Here is an 18,967-nt window from a genome sequence, read left to right as displayed (position 1 = left end):
CCCAAGGCATTTATGTGCGGATTTGCGCGAAAAAATGCCAAAAAGTTAGACGACTGGGCGGAGGGGCCAGATGGGGAGTTGGGGAGTTAGGGAAAAGCCGCCCTAATCCATAATTTAATATATTGACACAAAGCTTTGTCGTAAGACGTGTCTTGGCACCATCATAATCCCCAATATTGTATGTTGACAGCTGTCAAAGGAGCCACTTGCGTCCTTCCAAACGAAAAAACCACAGAAAAACTGCGAGGAAAAGTAAGTTTTTGGCTTAATGCGCAACTATGCGGAAAATATTTGCGCTTAGTTTGAGTTCGGCATAGGAAAATGTAGTCACACACATAAACCCCGGCTACGTGTGTTGGTCGCAGGACATGGAAGTGGATGTGGATGGGGGCAGGTCCTTAAGCCCGGGAAACAGGTTGGCCCACAAATGAACTGGGCCAGAAAAAAAGAGGAGCGAGATAACTTTAAGACGCCGGCATTAAAGTCCCGAGCCGTCTTCAATCGGCGGAGATTACTCCAAAATTCAAATGTCCTCGTTGCAGGTTTCCATTGTCCATATATTGAGCGGTTGGAATAAGCAAACAAATTTTCATAATATTAAGATACCTCGTGGTCACAAAAAAACAACTCATTTTTAAAAATCGTTTTTTAATTATCCATTTAATTGGGTTATTTGGCCTTCTTTCGAAACGTCGTCATCATCAGAACTTATAAATTCTTTTGACTTTGGTTTCCTGAATTATTATAATTATATTATAGTATATCACAATTATAATAATTATTAATTCTTTGGACGCAGCTCTATTCAGTTTCAGAATGGCCATACCAAGTAGGTACGTTCGCGGGTAATCCAGGAGCTGTCATCAGGACACTCTTGAAGTATCCCAGGGATCCTATGTAGTCCTGGCGACTGAAGCACCCATGTCCAATCAGAGGCAGAATATGAAAATGTCGATTAAGAGAGCATCTTCCTCTGGAGCTGTGATGGGTGCTAGCATCATACCTTTACTACCCATGCCGCCCAGGATCGTCAACGAACCATAGACCGTCTTTCGTTATTTATGGGCAAACAAACGGCATATTTTCGTATGTTTGATGATGTTCCTTGTTTGGATAGGGATGTCGATATGAAACTTAGACAGTGTGATAGCGGAGGCCATAGTCCACTTGCTACCGTTTAAGTGGGCAGGAAACACCTCGTGGAATCACTGGAGCACCCTACTGGCATTCGGAAGCTTACTAGCTTGGATGATCTTGGTCCTTAATGATACTCCTTCACCAGCTCCGAGGTCCGTTTCTTCTTGCCCGTCATCTGCAGCCATTCGATGTACTGAAATGGAGAAGTAATGTTTATTTATTTTGCTGCAGTTATGCTTTTAATGGGTTAATGTAGAGGAGACCCATCGAAAGATGCTATTCTGCCCATGCAAAAAACCAGACTCCTTGGAAGAAGGATTGATGATTAGAGAACTTCATTTGATCATATTCTCTTTTACTCCGGTCTATACAAATTAAATTTCATAAAAATCGGACAACAATATCATACAGCTGCCTTCTACGGCAAATAAATGTCAAAAAGAACACATATGCGCTGGTAAATTGAAATGTAACATTTTCTTTATATTTCTGTAAATATTTTTTAGTTTTCTAAAATCGGAAAACTCTATGGTCCCATTGAAACAACCTGCAAGGGTGTATAAACTTCGGCTTGCCGAAGTTTGCTACCTTTCTTGTTTCTCCGTTTCAGTACATCGAATGGCTCCAGGTGACGGCCAAGATCATCAGTAGTGTGCTCCAGGGATTCCAGAAGATATTTCCGGTCCAACTAAACCCAGTATCAAGTATACTATCGCGTCCGCCACCACTCTGCCCAAGTCCCATATCAACATCGCCATCGAAACTAGGAGCTTCAACAAACAAATCAAAATATGGCGTTTATTTGCCCATATGAAACGAATTGTGGTCGTTTTGTTTTCGTTTCTGGGTTATGGTTAAAAAGCTGTGGGAAAACGCCATTAGCAAAAGGAAAAGAGTTAAACAACTGCTTTACCTTTCTTCATACGATCTCCAGGTCGGTTGCCTAGGAAATATTTACTTGGCCTGGCCTGTATGGCCCTGCGTAGTTTACCCTGCTCTTTGAAATCCATGTTGGTGAAACAGACCGTCAGCAGGGTATTAGCCCTGATCTTTGTAAAAGCCTTTTTAATGCACTTTTTAATGCCTGCCTCCAGGAGCCTCGAAAAGGTCCCCCATTGACAATTTGAGTAGCACGTCAGCTGAGAAATATATCCTTATTCTCTTTCAATATGAGTGGGTGTAACTTAAGAACTCACCGCTTTTTGTATGCAAGTGTGCAGTGGCTTTTCCTCCAAATTGGGTAAATGCCCATTGGCAAAAATCACAATTTTTTCGTTAGCACCTGAACACTGTCACTTTCGACGGAACATTGTATTTTCTTTGACAGGTAGGGTTGGGTACTTTTTAAGAGGGCTGCTAAGACTTAAAAATATCGTGACTTGGCTATCGGTTATATAGTTCTTGATATGGTGTACAATTTAGATGTATTATAATCTTTATTTGTTGCGACATGTTTTTAGTTTCGGAATACCAAATAATTTTTTAAATAGTCCTAGATAAGTCAATAAACTTAAATTGCGTATTTTATTAATTAACCTGTTAATTTAACAGGCTTTCGGTCGATTTGCAATTAACACTGAATTGAAAGAACCGATTTAGTCGGAAATTGCTTTTACTTACATACGAGTAATGAAGTTGAACAAAAACCTTAATAATTATTAGTAAGTACTACTTAATTATAATGGTTATATAAAAAGTAAATATTGTATAAACGAATATCTTTACTGTACCATTTGTACTAGAGGTGCAGATAACACCGCTTTTCCGAAGTTTTAAGAGGCAACCATCGATGAAACATCGAAAAACATCGATGTTTTTCCACCTCTAATTTGTACCCGAGCAAATATTTAATTTCAAATCTTTAATTTACGCTTCTTAGTTTTCATTAAGCTATTCCCTTTACTTGGTTTTCTTAATGGATTTTTAATTTTTATTTTCTGCGTTTTCCTTGTATATTATAGTTTTTTAAGTCAGAGCTGAACTGAGGGTAGGGGACCAAATCGAATTCCATGGTAATGGGAATCCGAGTGGAAATTTATGCAAACTATGCGGTAATTTGTCCGACAGCAACGGATAAAAAGCTAAAGGCCAGAAGTCTCAACTTATTTTAGTTTTATGATGTACACGTAATTTTGACAACCAATTTTATTTAAAGAAAAAATTGTTATAGAAATCGATGGCACAAGATCTAGGGAAAGTTTTGGCCCCTAAATTGGGCCAGGGATTTGGCCAGCATTATAGAAGCTTCCTGGGCGCGTCGTGATTTCCCTTGCATCAACTGTCGTCCGGAAGTGGGATAGGTGGATTCAGATCCCTGCTCGGGGACCCTGTTTAAATCGTTGGTGGTGTCAGTAACTGCTTTTGCTGGATTCAAATGAATTTCATCTCCTTCGAGCGATTTGGACGAGGGAGATGGATAGATAATTTCGATCTGCGATTGATGTATTATATCTGGCAGGGAACTGCTTTCGAAGTTGGAAGCTGTCCTTATTAGTCGTTTTGGGGATACAGAGTCCACGGTTAATTCCTTCACCCGATCTGCATAGCGTAGGGTATTCAGAGTGTGCTCTACCGAGTGCAAGCCGGGTGAAATCATGGCTATCATACAGGTCTTGACCTTCTTGCCCCCAATAAAGGAGTCCCGCAGGACCTGAGTGAGCTTGGAGCCCCTAAAGGGCGGATGACCCGACTGGCGACCCAGAGCCCGAATGCATTCCTTCAGGACCAGCAGCGACTTGTTGATCTCCGATCCTTCCAGGTGGGTCACCCTGTCCGCCGAGCTATTATCCGCACCCCTTTTATTTCCGGCCAAATCTATTAGCGAGAATTTTCCATGCAAACGACTATTGGCAGAGGATCTCAAAGAGATTTGAAAGACTGCATGGGACCGAGAGGACTTGGCATTGGCCGAGGTTTGACCCGAGGTTCGTACACTATTTCCCAGTTCCAGTAAAGCCAAAACTTCGCCAGTGCTATTCACAGGATTCTCTGTTAGACCCACCACTTGCACCTGCTGATTACCATCTTGCAGTACTCTTAATTGCGGCTTCCCCGGCATAAGGAGATCATACACCCGAGAGCCATATATCTCGAAGAAACTGCAGGAGACTTTCAACTTGAGCTTATCATAAGGAGGTGACTTAAGAGTGGTAAAGACATCCCCGGCGGCCATGGCATAGATGCCATCCATGGAGCTCTGCTGTCTTCCGGTGAACTGACCACCCATCGTGTGGGTCTTACCACTTCCGGTCTGTCCGTAGGCGAAACAGATGGCCATTCCGCCCTCGAAGATGTGCCTTATCAGGGGACGGGCTGTATATTCGTATACCGTTCCATTAGAGCAATCCTCAATGAAGACGTAATCGAAGCGGAAACTGTGGTTTTCCAGGAACTTGGAAAGGTTCACATGCTTTCGTGGCTTGTGGACCACTAGCATGTCTTTTGAAGGTATACTAACCACATCCAATTCCCCGCCAGCTCCTTGCGTCTCAGTGGTCTCTTCCTGACACAGACCACAATTTGGTGTTCCTTGGGGGGATTATCGGTGGTTCCACTCTTGACTGGATGGCCAAAAACAAATCCGAGATCCCGCAACCCCTGTCTTCCGACGCTCACTTTCTTCCGATTTCTGCAACAAATTTATTTCTTATAACTGAAAATTTTCACCAAATACGCGTGCATAATATTTGGGCCGAATCCAGAATTGCCGATTTTATGTTTTGTTTTAGCTGACAAAGTCTAAAAAACAAAAGTGACAAGCAAGTCAAGGTGTAGAAAAGAAATATGTTTTAATATTATAAACTAATAGTTTTCATTTTAAATTTGTTGAAATTAAAAGCCATATTTATGAATTTTTTATTAGGACTGGTCAAACTAAAAAGGAGGGTCTCAAAATAACACTTATTTGCAATTACGTATTGCTTATTTCCATACTGAAATTGTAAAAAGTTTTATTTGACTTTTAAAAATACAAATCTCAGTAGACTTTTCAAAATAGATCATTTTGCTAAAATACCTTTTTTATTCGGTCCTTGGTTAAGTTTCGTTTAAGAATGGTTTTTCCTTCATTATTAAATTAAAAAAGCAATATCTTACAGTTTCAGATCCCTTATTTTGAGCTTTCCCGTACCATCCCAGTGATATCTATTCTAGCGAGGATTGTTTTAGGTATTTGTTCAATTTGGGGGCAAACAAGAGGCAGCAAGAACAACCGAATCAACAAACAACACCATTCCGAGGGCCTCTTGTCAGTCGTCCTGTGTGTATGTCCTGTGTGTTTTCTGTTTGCCAAGTGGGTGGTCATGAAATGAAGCATTCTTTTGCCAGAGAGAGACGGCCATATGGGGGTAGAGGGAGATAGATAGAGAGGGAACAAGTTGCAGATACGTTTGCATAAGCCGAGACGTATGTAACGTACCAAATTTGTTATTTATTTTTTGAGGTGCCTGCGCGCCACTGCCTCTGTATAAAGGTGTATCTGTGGAATTTGTAGCTGAACATGGTATCTGTGTTCCTGCCGGCAAATGTATGGGTGTGGGGATGCACAGATACATTGCAACTTGTTTTGGGTCTTCACTGGCGTCTTGTTTGCTATTTGACGTCACATTTTGCCAAATTTACCGTGTAATTATCGTCAAAGGCGAAGGGTAGCCCACCCACTGAAAAATGCCACAAGAAATGGGCAAATAAGTGGAGTTTTCCCGGTCCTGGTCCAACCCACCTGATATGCAAATTTCCATAGCTTTTTCTGTTTGCCCGGGACCCCAGGCATATATTTGTTTAACCGTAGTCAGAGCGAACCGGACAGTTTGATTTCGTTCCGGGGATTTCCATTTCATTTTTACCCACCTGGCCAACTATTTTGCACCTGCACGCGCCCAACACGTAAGCTGAATATTTGCTGTATGCTTGCCTAAACTGCACATCTGAAATGAACTAATAAACCAATTTAAATGGAAAACATTTGCCCTGTTTTACACACGCACAAAAAATTAATTCCAAATAAATTGAAATGCCATTGGACTGAACGTGCATTAATTTTGCTGCTCTCCGAAAAATAATGTATGCATGAATGAAAATGATTTCATGGATATAATCTTTTGATATATTGCATTGTATCTTTTCCTAGTAATCTGTTTTCCTCGACCTGTTTCAATCATTTTTAAATTTATTAATAAATAATTTACATACATATTGTTACACACAGCGATGCATTAAAAAAACAGCCTATCACAGAGTGCAATCATACACAATAATTGTCATTCGGCATGGATTAAACGCTGTTTGCTAATGTAATCAAATTGGACATTTTCGACATTTGAACTAATCCGTTTACATAATCCGGATGCAATCATACCCCCGCCCGCTGATTACCGCCTTTGTTGCTTTGATTTAATTATGCTTGAAAAAATTCACACGAAATCGCAAAGCCGAAAACTAAATGAATTGCATAAATCATTTATTAAATAACAATTTCAAAATTGACTTTTATGGGCGGTGAACAGATTAAAAGGTTGCCAGGCGACGATAACATTCGCACGTGATAGTGGTAGAGTTGCAATTGTTTCTTGGGATGATTAGGGTTCCAGATTCTTTCAGCATATAGACAAAGATTATCCGCTCCACCTTGTGTATTAGTTATTATCCATGTTTCTTGGTAGTAAGAAAATGAAGGTTAGTTCCTTTCCTTGGTTTCCAGTGAACTGATGTTTGCATGTAATGTTTGTGAATACCCAAATGATTTCTTAGGACTTCAGGTGGTTTGAGATTATATTAAAATACAGATGGGGGTTCTTGACTTCCAGAAGTGGTAAAACATCTTGTTTGGGTGTCTTCGTCTTGGTGTTGAGGTGTACTGTGTATCCATAGGAGGATCTATCTGACTTCTCAGGTCTTCAGATAGTATCACATTGTATTAAAGTAAAAATTTAAGCATCCCGCATTATATTCCATTTCAGTCTGTTTTTGTGATTGTCGAAAAGATTTACAGTAAGTCAAAGTTGAATGGTAGAAATGCGTTCTTATAATATAATCAATTTATCAACAAAACTTATATTTTTCGACTTTCAAATGTAACGTAACATCACAAAAGTTCTTGAAATAGATCCAGAAAACTCACTAATGTAAATAATTGCCATTTGAATTATGCAGACCCCAAAATTCGGGTGACAGCTTTTTAGAAACATTTTCCCGATTTCAATTAGTGTCAAATGCGCAGGAATAACAAAATTTGCTGCTTCATCCATATTCATTCAGCCCAAGGCATTTATGTGCGGATTTGCGCGAAAAAATGCCAAAAAGTTAGACGACTGGGCGGAGGGGCCAGATGGGGAGTTTTGGAGTTAGGGAAAAGCCGCTCTAATCCATAATTTAATATATTGACACAAAGCTTTGTCGTAAGACGTGTCTTGGCACCATCATAATCCCCAATATTGTATGTTGACAGCTGTCAAAGGAGCCACTTCCCCACTTGCGTCCTTCCAAACGAAAAAACCACAGAAAAACTGCGAGGAAAAGTAAGTTTTTGGCTTAATGCGCAACTATGCGGACAATATTTGCGCTTAGTTTGAGTTCGGCATAGGAAAATGTAGTCACACACATAAACCCCGGCTACGTGTGTTGGTCGCAGGACATGGAAGTGGATGTGGATGGGGGCAGGTCCTTAAGCCCGGGAAACAGGTTGGCCCACAAATGAACTGGGCCAGAAAAAAAGAGGAGCGAGATAACTTTAAGACGCCGGCATTAAAGTCCCGAGCCGTCTTCAATCGGCGGAGATTACTCCAAAATTCAAATGTCCTCGTTGCAGGTTTCCATTGTCCATATATTGAGCGGTTGGAATAAGCAAACAAATACTTCATTTTCATAATATTAAGATACCTCGTGGTCACAAAAAAACAACTCATTTTTAAAAATCGTTTTTTAATTATCCATTTAATTGGGTTATTTGGCCTTCTTTCGAAACGTCGTCATCATCAGAACTTATAAATTCTTTTGACTTTGGTTTCCTGAATTATTATAATTATATTATAGTATATCACAATTATAATAATTATTAATTCTTTGGACGCAGCTCTATTCAGTTTCAGAATGGCCATACCAAGTAGGTACGTTCGCGGGTAATCCAGGAGCTGTCATCAGGACACTCTTGAAGTATCCCAGGGATTCTATGTAGTCCTGGCGACTGAAGCACCCATGTCCAATCAGAGGCAGAATATGGTTCGACTTCTGTCAGAAAATGTCGATAAAGAGAGCATCTTCCTCTGGAGCTGTGATGGGTGCTAGCATCATACCTTTACTACACATGCCGCCCAGGATCGTCAACAAACCATAGACCGTCTTTCGTTATTTATGGGCAAACAAACGGCATATTTTCGTATGTTTGATGATGTTCCTTGTTTGGATAGGGATGTCGATATGAAACTTAGACAGTGTGATAGCGGAGGCCATAGTCCACTTGCTAACGTTTAAGTGGGCAGGAAACACCTCGTGGAATCACTGGAGCACCCTACTGGCATTCGGAAGCTTACTAACTTGGATGATCTTGGTGCTTAATGATACTCCTTCACCAGCTCCGAGGTCCGTTTCTTCTTGCCCGTCATCTGCAGCCATTCGATGTACTGAAATAAAGAAGAAATGTTTATTTATTTTGCTGCAGTTATGCTTTTAATGGGTTAATGTAGAGGAGACCCATCGAAAGATGCTATTCTGCCCATGCAAAAAACCAGACTCCTTGGAAGAAGGATTGATGATTAGAGAACTTCATTTGATCATATTCTCTTTTACTCCGGTCTAAACAAATTAAATTTCATAAAAATCGGACAACAATATCATACAGCTGCCTTCTACGGCAAATAAATGTCAAAAAGAACACATATGCGCTGGTAAATTGAAATGTAACATTTTCTTTATATTTCTGTAAATATTTTTTAGTTTTCTAAAATCGGAAAACTCTATGGTCCCATTGAAACAACCTGCAAGGGTGTATAAACTTCGGCTTGCCGAAGTTTGCTACCTTTCTTGTTTCTCCGTTTCAGTACATCGAATGGCTCCAGGTGACGGCCAAGATCATCAGTAGTGTGCTCCAGGGATTCCAGAAGATATTTCCGGTCCAACTAAACCCAGTATCAAGTATACTATCGCGTCCGCCACCACTCTGCCCAAGTCCCATATCAACATCGCCATCGAAACTAGGAGCTTCAACAAACAAATGAAAATATGGCGTTTATTTGCCCATATGAAACGAATTGTGGTCGTTTTGTTTTCGTTTCTGGGCGGAATGGTTAAAAAGCTGTGGGAAAACGCCATTAGCAAAAGGAAAAGAGTTAAACAACTGCATTACCTTTCTTCATACGATCTCCAAGTCGGTTGCCTAGGAAATATTTACTTGGCCTGGCCTGTATGGCCCTGCGTAGTTTACCCTGCTCTTTGAAATCCATGTTGGTGAAACGGACCATCAGCAGGGTATTAGCCCTGATCAGATCCTCTTTGTAAAAGCCTTACGGAGTTATGCACTTTTTAATGCCTGCCTCCAGGAGCCTCGAAAAGGTCCCCCTTTGACAATTTGAGTAGCACGTCAGCTGAGAAATATATCCTTATTCCCTTTTAATATGAGTGGGTGTAACTTAAGAACTCACCGCTTTTTGAATGCAAGTGTGCAGTGGCTTTTCCTCCAAATTGGGTAAATGCCCATTGGCAAAAATCACCACAATTTTTTTCGTTAGCACCTGAACACTGTCACTTTCGACGGAACATTGAATTTTCTTTGACAGGTAGGGTTGCGTACTTTTTAAGAGGGCTGCTAAGACTTAAAAATATCGTGACTTGGCTATCGGTTATATATTTCTTGATATGGTGTACAATTTAGATGTATTAAAATCTTTATTTGTTGCGACATGTTTTTAGTTTCGGAATACCAAATAATTTTTTAAATAGTCCTAGATAAGTCAATAAACTTAAATTGCGTATTTTATTAATTAACCTGTTAATTTAACAGGCTTTCGGTCGATTTGCATTTAACACTGAATTGAAAGAACCGATTTAGTCGGAAATTGCTTTTACTTACATACGAGTAATGAAGTTGAACAAAAACCTTAATAATTATCAGTAAGTACTACTTAATTATAATGGTTATATAAAAAGTAAATATTGTATAAACGAATATCTTTACTGTACCATTTGTACTAGAGGTGCAGATAACACCGCTTTTCCGAAGTTTTAAGAGGCAACCATCGATGAAACATCGAAAAACATCGATGTTTTTCCACCTCTAATTTGTACCCGAGCAAATATTTAATTTCAAATCTTTAATTTACGCTTCTTAGTTTTCATTCAGCTATTCCCTTTACTTGGTTTATTATACCCGTTACTCGTAGAGTAAAAGGGTATACTAGATTCGTCGGAAAGTATGTAACAGGCAGAAGGAAGCGTTTCCGACCCCACAAAGTATATATATTCTTGATCAGGATCACTAGCCGAGTCGATCTAGCCATGTCCGTCTGTCCGTCTGTCCGTCTGTCCGTATGAACGCTGAGATCTCGGAAACTATGAGAGTTACAATACTGGGATTAGGCACGCAGATTCCTGAGATTCCTGCGCAGCGCAAGTTTGTTTCAGCACAGTGCCACGCCCACTCTAACGCCCACAAACCGCCCAAAACTGTGGCTCCTACAGTTTTGATGCTAGAATAAAAATTTTAAATGAAATGTATTGTTCTCATCAATACCTATCGATTGACCCAAAAAAAAGTTTGCCACGCCTACTTTAACGCCCACAAACCGCGAAAACCTGTGACGCCCACAATTTTCATGCTAGATAAAAAATTTTAACTGAAATGTATTGGTCTCGTCGATACCTATCGATTGATCCAAAAAAAAATTTGCCACGCCCACTCTAACGCCCATACCGCTTAAATCTGTATACCGCCGGTAGGTGGCGCATTTTAATCTCGCTTTGCTGCTTGCATATCTCCATATAGCTGAGTAACGGGTATCTGATAGTCGAGGTACTCGACTATAGCGTTCTTCCTTGTTTTTAATTTTTATTTTCTGCGTTTTCCTTGTATATTATAGTTTTTTAAGTCAGAGCTGAACTGAGGGTAGGGGACCAAATCGAATTCCATGGTAATGGGAATCCGAGTGGAAATTTATGCAAACTATGCGGTAATTTGTCCGACAGCAACGGATAAAAAGCTAAAGGCCAGAAGTCTCAACTTATTTTAGTTTTATTATGTACACGTAATTTTGACAACCAATTTTATTTAAAGAAAAAATTGTTATAGAAATCGATGGAAAGTTTTGGCCCCTAAATTGGGCCAGGGATTTGGCCAGCATTATAGAAGCTTCCTGGGCGCGTCGTGATTTCCCTTGGATCAACTGTCGTCCGGAAGTGGGATAGGCGGATTCAGATCCCTGCTCGGGGACCCTGTTTAAATCGTTGGTGGTGTCAGTAACTGCTTTTGCTGGATTCAAATGAATTTCCTCTCCTTCGAGCGATTTGGACGAGGGAGATGGGTAGATAATTTCGACCTGCGATTGATGTATTATATCTGGCAGGGAACTGCTTTCGAAGTTGGAAGCTGTCCTTATTAGTCGTTTCGGGGATACAGAGTCCACGGTTAATTCCTTCACCCGATCTGCATAGCGTAGGGTATTCAGAGTGTGCTCCACCGAGTGCAAGCCGGGTGAAATCATGGCTATCATACAGGTCTTGACCTTCTTGCCCCCAATAAAGAAGTCCCGCTTGACCTGGGTGAGCTTGGAGCCCCTAAAGGGCAGATGACCCGACTGGCGACCCAGAGCCCGAATGCATTCCTTCAGGACCAGCAGCGACTTGTTGATCTCCGATCCTTCCAGGCGGGTCACCCTGTCCGCCGAGCTATTATCCGCACCCCTTTTATTTCCGGCCAAATCTATTAGCGAGAATTTTCCATGCAAACGACTATTGGCAGAGGATCTCAAAGAGATTTGAAAGACTGCATGGGACCGAGAGGACTTGGCATTGGCCGAGGTTTGACCCGAGGTTCGTACACTATTTCCCAGTTCCAACAAAGCCAAAACTTCGCCAGTGCTATTCACAGGATTCTCTGTTAGACCCACCACTTGCACCTGCTGATTACCATCTTCCAGTACTCTTAATTGCGGCTTCCCCGGCATAAGGAGATCATACACCCGAGAGCCATATATCTCGGATAAACTGCAGGAGACTTTCAACTTGAGCTTATCATAAGGAGGTGACTTAAGAGTGGTAAAGACATCCCCGGCGGCCATGGCATAGATGCCATCCATGGAGCTCTGCTGTCTTCCGATGAACTGACCACCCATCGTGTGGGTCTTACCACTTCCGGTCTGTCCGTAGGCGAAACAGGTGGCCATTCCGCCCTCGAAGATGTGCCTTATCAGGGGACGGGCTGTATATTCGTATACCGTTCCATTAGAGCAATCCTCATTGAAGACGTAATCGAAGCGGAAACTGTAGTTTTCCAGGAACTTGGAAAGTTTCACATGCTTTCGTGGCTCGTGGACCACTAGCACGTCTTTTGAAGGTATACTAACCACATCCAATTCCCCGCCAGCTCCTTGCGTCTCAGTGGTCTCTTCCTGACACAGACCACAATTTGGTGTTCCTTGGGGGGATTATCGGTGGTTCCACTCTTGACTGGCTGGCCAAAAACAAATCCGAGATCCCGCAACCCCTGTCTTCCGACGCTCACTTTCTTCCGATTTCTGCAACAAATTTATTTCTTATAACTGAAAATTTTCACCAAATACGCGTGCATAATATTTGGGCCGAATCCAGAGATTGCCGATTTTATGTTTTGTTTTAGCTGACAAAGTCTAAAAATAACACTTATTTGCAATTACGTATTGCTTATTTCCATACTGAAATTGTAAAAAGTTTTATTTGACTTTTAAAAATACAAATCTCAGTAGACTTTTCAAAATAGATCATTTTGCTAAAATACCTTTTTTATTCGGTCCTTGGTTAAGTTTCGTTTAAGAATGGTTTTTCCTTAATTATTAAATTAAACAAGGAAGAACGCTATAGTCGAGTACCTCGACTATCAGATACCCGTTACTCAGCTAAATAGAGATATGCAAGTAGCAAAGCGAGATTAAAATGCGCCACCTACCGGCGGTATACAGATTTAAGCGTTTTGGGCGTTAGAGTGGGCGTGGAAAATTTTTTTTGGACCAATCGATAGGTATTGACGAGACCAATACATTTCAGTTAAAATTTTTTATTCAGCATAAAAATTGTGGGCATCACAGGTTTTCGCGGTTTGTGGGCGTTAGAGTGGGCGTGGCATATTCGCGTGACAAACTTGCGCTGCGTATAAGGCTACGGAATCTAAATCTGAAATCCCAATTCTCTATCTTTGATAGTTTCCGAGATATCCACGTTCATAATTACGATTTTTTGAAGTTTGTGGGCGGTTTATGGGCGTTAGGGTGGGCGTGGCAAACTTTTTTTGGGTCAATCGATAGGTATTGATAAGAACATTACATTTCAGTTAAAATTTTTAGTCTAGAATCAAAACTGTAGGAGCCACAGTTTTGGGCGGATTGTGGGCGTTAGAGTGGGCGTGGCACTGTACTGAAACAAACAGCCTAGCTCCCATAGTTTCCGAGATCTCAGAGTTCATCCGGACAGACAGACGGACAGACGGACAGACGGACAGACGGACAGACGGACAGACGGACATGGCTAGATCGACTCGGCTAGTGATCCTGATCAAGAATATATATACTTTATGGGGTCGGAAACGCTTCCTTCTGCCTGTTACATACTTTCCGACGAATCTAGTATACCCTTTTACTCTACGAGTAACGGGTATAAAAAGCAATATCTTACAGTTTCAGAGCCCTTATTTTGAGCTTTCCCGTACCATCCCAGTGATATCTATTCTAGCGAGGATTGTTTTAGGTATTTGTTCAATTTGGGGGCAAACAAGAGGCAGCAAGAACAACCGAATCAACAAACAACACCATTCCGAGGGCCTCTTGTCAGTCGTCCTGTGTGTATGTCCTGTGTGTTTTCTGTTTGCCAAGTGGGTGGTCATGAAATGAAGCATTCTTTTGCCAGAGAGAGACGGCCATATGGGGGTAGAGAGAGATAGATAGAGAGGGAACAAGTTGCAGATACGTTTGCATAAGCCGAGACGTGTGTAACGTACCAAATTGTTATTTATTTTTTGAAGTGCCTGCGCCACTGCCTCTGTATAAAGGTGTATCTGTGGAATTTGTAGCTGAACATGGTATCTGTGTTCCTGCCGGCAAATGTATGGGTGTGGGGATGCACAGATACATTGCTTATAGATACGTGCAACTTGTTTTGGGTCTTCACTGGCGTCTTGTTTGCTATTTGACGTCACATTTTGCCAAAAAACCAGGAAACGCAGCCCACCACCCACTGAAAAATGCCACAAGAAATGGGCAAATAAGTGGAGTTTTCCCGGTCCTGGTCCAACCCACCTGATATGCAAATTTCCATAGCTTCTTCTGTTTGCCCGGGACCCCAGGCATATATTTGTTTAACCGTAGTCAGAGCGAACCGGACAGTTTGATTTCGTTCCGGGGATTTCCATTTCATTTTTACCCACCTGGCCAACTATTTTGCACCTGCACGCGCCCAACACGTAAGCTGAATATTTGCTATATGCTTGCCTAAACTGCACATCTGAAATAAACTAATAAACCAATTGAAATGGAAAACTTTTGCCCTGTTTTACACACGCACAAAAAATTAATTCCAAATAAATTGAAATGCCTTTGGACTGAACGTGCATTAATTTTGCTGCTCTCCGAAAAATAATGTATGCATGAATGAAAATGATTTCATGGATATAATCTTTTGATATATTGCATTGTATCTTTTCCTAGTAATCTGTTTTCCTCGACCTGTTTCAATCATTTTTAAATTTATTAATAAATAATTTACATACATATTGTTACACACAGCGATGCATTAAAAAAACAGCCTATCACAGAGTGCAATCATACAGAATAATTGTCATTCGGCATGGATTAAACGCTGTTTGCTAATGTAATCAAATTGGACAATTTCGACATTTGAACTAATCCGTTTACATAATCCGGATGCAATCATACCCCCGCCCGCGGATTACCGCCTTTGTTGCTTTGATTTAATTATGCTTGAAAAAATTCACACGAAATCGCAAAGCCGAAAACTAAATGAATTGCATAAATCATTTATTAAATAACAATTTCAAAATTGACTTTTATGGGCGGTGAACAGATTAAAAGGATGCCAGGCGACGATAACATTTGCACGTGATAGTGGTAGAGTTGCAATTGTTTCTTGGGATGATTAGGGTTCCAGATTCTTTCAACATATAGACGAAGTTTATCCGCTCCACCTTGTGTATTAGTTATTATCCATGTTTCTTGGTAGTAAGAAAATGAAGGTTAGTTCCTTTCCTTGGTTTCCAGTGAACTGATGTTTGCATGTAATGTTTGTGAAGACCCAAATGATTTCTTAGGACTTCAGATGGTTTGAGATTATATTAAAATACAGATGGGGGTTCTTGACTTCCAGAAGTGGTAAAACATCTTGTTTGGGTGTCTTCGTCTTGGTGTTGAGGTGTACTGTGTATCCATAGGAGGATCTATCTGACTTCTCAGGTCTTCAGATAGTATCACATTGTATTAAAGTAAAAATTTAAGCTTTCGGATCCCGGAATCTGAATCTTGAAATTGTCAAATTTAGGAACTTGTTTGCAATGAAAGTAAGGATCCCTACTGATTTCAATAGATAATTAGCGCATCACATAGTTCAACATTCTTTGATAATAGTTGGGCACCACTTTGGGCTTTTCAGGCTCCCCTAAATAGTCAGTAATCTTCTTTACCAATTTCCAGAATCCTGATGTCTCACGATGTGCGATGAATACAGCATTTTGGAAACAGATCGTCATAAACACAAGTGATAGCAGCGCCACAGTTAAGATCACGTAATTCCTGGCTGGTTTTCCTGAAAGTGGATCCATTGTATTGATGACATTTGGCATTTTGAAAATATATTTTTTTTCAGGAGAAATTTTTTAGATATATTTTAGATGTTTCTGCTATGAGATCTTTCGTTGACTGACTGACTACTGCCTTACAAAGTCGTGTTGACATATAGAGCTGTTTGACGTATAGTTCGGTGAACCCCTGATCTCGATGAGTCCTCCAGTGGTTGCTCCCATTTCCTCAATTCCGATTGGAAAGCACTTCAGCCGCAAAACAATGCTAAAAAATAAAAGAAAAACAACTACCGGACACCGAGAAACACACATAAATTTATAGTTGGGCCATGGAAAACAATGAGATGGAAAGCGGGGCGGCTTTCTTTTCCATTCATCCGGATCCGGATCCCCGACTGAAGTGATTTTCGTTGTTTTTCGATGTGCTGGGAGCGTTGGTGCATTCAATGGAGTGCACTCTCTCCGCAAAGGAATACTTGAACTGCAGCAAGAAAAGACGCACAATACAAATGTGGAGGGGCTTTGTTTGAACATCGAGCTGAGCGTCCTGGCAAATACCATATATACACCCATATACTCGTGTATATCCCCAGACAAAGCCCCAACTCGTGTGCTCCATTTTGTCGGCTAAACGGTTAAAGAAAGAACGCAAATTTCTGTGTTGTTTGGTTGCAGTTGTTCTGGTTTTATTTAAATAATATTACACATTAAACGAAGACCCTCAAAGCTGGAACGTATGGAGCGGGTGAAAGCTGCAGGGAGATTAATTATTAGTACTAGATCAGCAAGGGGTTCCAGGAAGTTCCATCTTACATATCCTCGCGTGCCTTAATCAGAGTTTTCACCAGGCGGTGCAGGGGATAATCCCCAGTGCAGATCCTGTAAACACATGTGAAGAGAGGAAATCTGCGGGGAAATCAAGTTTATTATAGCCTTTGGTGGTGCTCATCTTTATATCACACTAACTTATCCTCCAAGCCCTTCTTTTTAAGCATATGGTGAACAAGTTCAGCTGTCACTGGACCCAATGGTTCATGTCCTGGTATAAGGATGTGCTCCAGCTCACTGAGAGGTTTTCCTGTCTTTACAAAGGCCTCGGCCAACTTGCGGTTGCGATTAGCTATAAGACAAATATGTTTATTAAAATATAAGTATTTATATTAATAGTTTATAGCAATTAGTTACCATAACAACTAGTGACCAAATCGGATATTCCACAGGTCTCAAAAACAGTTCCCATGCGGCAGCCTGGGTAAAAAACATCCACAAACTGAAGCATCTCCAAAAATCCCCTCCGAATGATTCCACCCTCTCAAAGTGGAACAGATCTCCACACAATCGGCATCCTCGGTAACCACCACACGGAAAGTGGGTGACTTAAAGATGTCGTGCAGCACTCGATAATACTTCTGATCTCGACAGCCCACTGTGCCCTCGGCAAAGTGATCATGCGCCAGCTCGTAGGGCAAATTACAGCCCACCAGGACGGAACATGGAATCTATATAATTAATATGATAAAAGGAAAAAGATTAGAGGTCAACGTAAGAAAATATTGAAAGCTTTAAATAATGGCTCTTAAACTATCTAAAATAGCCAAAGGAAAACTGTATAAATATACAAAAAAGTCTTTAAAAATCCAAGTTAAAATATACAATTTATAGGAAAGCGCTATGATTGTTGAATGACTATCTTGTTTTTAATTTTCAAAACTAAACCATACTCAACCTTCAGCTACCGCATTATGATCTGGGATATCAGGACGAATTGCCCATCATCGCCGCGCTCGAATCCTTTAGTCAGGGAGACTGCGTGGGCAGTGGGCTTTACTTTCCCCAGCAGTGTTTTGCAGCAGCTACTGACGAAAGTGGGCGGGATGGCAAATATTATAATATCCGCATCCCGCATTATATTCCATTTCAGTCTGTTTTTGTGATTGTCGAAAAGATTTACAGTAAGTCAAAGTTGATTGGTAGAAATGCGTTCTTATAATATAATCAATTTATCAACAAAACTTATATTTTTCGACTTTCAAATGTAACGAAACATCACAAAAGTTCTTGAAATAGATCCAGAAAACTCACTAATGTAAATAATTGCCATTTGCATTATGCAGACCCCAAAATTCGGGTGACAGCTTTTTAGAAACATTTTCCCGATTTCAATTAGTGTCAAATGCGCAGGAATAACAAAATTTGCTGCTTCATCCATATTCATTCAGCCCAAGGCATTTATGTGCGGATTTGCGCGAAAAAATGCCAAAAAGTTAGACGACTGGGCGGAGGGGCCAGATGGGGAGTTGGGGAGTTAGGGAAAAGCCGCCCTAATCCATAATTTAATATATTGACACAAAGCTTTGTCGTAAGACGTGTCTTGGCACCATCATAATCCCCAATATTGTATGTTGACAGCTGTCAAAGGAGCCACTTGCGTCCTTCCAAACGAAAAAACCACAGAAAAACTGCGAGGAAAAGTAAGTTTTTGGCTTAATGCGCAACTATGCGGAAAATATTTGCGCTTAGTTTGAGTTCGGCATAGGAAAATGTAGTCACACACATAAACCCCGGCTACGTGTGTTGGTCGCAGGACATGGAAGTGGATGTGGATGGGGGCAGGTCCTTAAGCCCGGGAAACAGGTTGGCCCACAAATGAACTGGGCCAGAAAAAAAGAGGAGCGAGATAACTTTAAGACGCCGGCATTAAAGTCCCGAGCCGTCTTCAATCGGCGGAGATTACTCCAAAATTCAAATGTCCTCGTTGCAGGTTTCCATTGTCCATATATTGAGCGGTTGGAATAAGCAAACAAATTTTCATAATATTAAGATACCTCGTGGTCACAAAAAAACAAC

General features: G+C 40.8%; 2 long non-coding RNA genes and 3 pseudogenes across 4 annotated transcripts; all 5 read right to left on the bottom strand.

Annotated features, from left to right (window-relative positions):
• Positions 1 to 654: 654 nt before the first annotated feature.
• Positions 655 to 2,466, bottom strand: LOC139353907 (uncharacterized). Of its 2 annotated transcripts, none has more exons than XR_011605012.1 (4): positions 2,334 to 2,466; positions 2,051 to 2,276; positions 1,726 to 1,999; positions 655 to 1,330 (listed from the first exon to the last, which is right to left on the bottom strand). It is a non-coding gene; the product is annotated as an uncharacterized lncRNA (long non-coding RNA). The 2 variants fall into 2 exon arrangements; XR_011605011.1 differs by having other exon boundaries at positions 658 to 1,330; positions 1,751 to 1,999.
• Positions 2,467 to 3,232: 766 nt separating this feature from the next.
• LOC139353930 (kinesin-like protein Klp59C) lies at positions 3,233 to 4,770 on the bottom strand (annotated as a pseudogene).
• Positions 4,771 to 6,574: 1,804 nt separating this feature from the next.
• On the bottom strand, positions 6,575 to 9,898 carry LOC139353904 (uncharacterized). 2 transcript variants are annotated; one of them, XR_011605010.1, is made up of 4 exons: positions 9,771 to 9,898; positions 9,476 to 9,713; positions 9,149 to 9,424; positions 6,575 to 8,753 (listed from the first exon to the last, which is right to left on the bottom strand). It is a non-coding gene; the product is annotated as an uncharacterized lncRNA (long non-coding RNA). The 2 variants fall into 2 exon arrangements; XR_011605009.1 differs by having other exon boundaries at positions 9,174 to 9,424.
• A 1,447-nt stretch (positions 9,899 to 11,345) lies between these two features.
• On the bottom strand, positions 11,346 to 13,012 carry LOC139353929 (kinesin-like protein Klp59C; annotated as a pseudogene).
• A 3,829-nt stretch (positions 13,013 to 16,841) lies between these two features.
• LOC139353928 (glycerol-3-phosphate dehydrogenase [NAD(+)], cytoplasmic-like) lies at positions 16,842 to 18,026 on the bottom strand (annotated as a pseudogene).
• Between the last annotated feature and the right edge of the window lie 941 nt (positions 18,027 to 18,967).

The sequence above is a fragment of the Drosophila suzukii genome (genome assembly GCF_043229965.1).
Source record: "Drosophila suzukii chromosome Y unlocalized genomic scaffold, CBGP_Dsuzu_IsoJpt1.0 scf_Y1, whole genome shotgun sequence".
Taxonomy (NCBI): Eukaryota; Metazoa; Arthropoda; class Insecta; order Diptera; family Drosophilidae; genus Drosophila; species Drosophila suzukii.
This window is presented reverse-complemented; position numbering and strand designations above follow the sequence as displayed.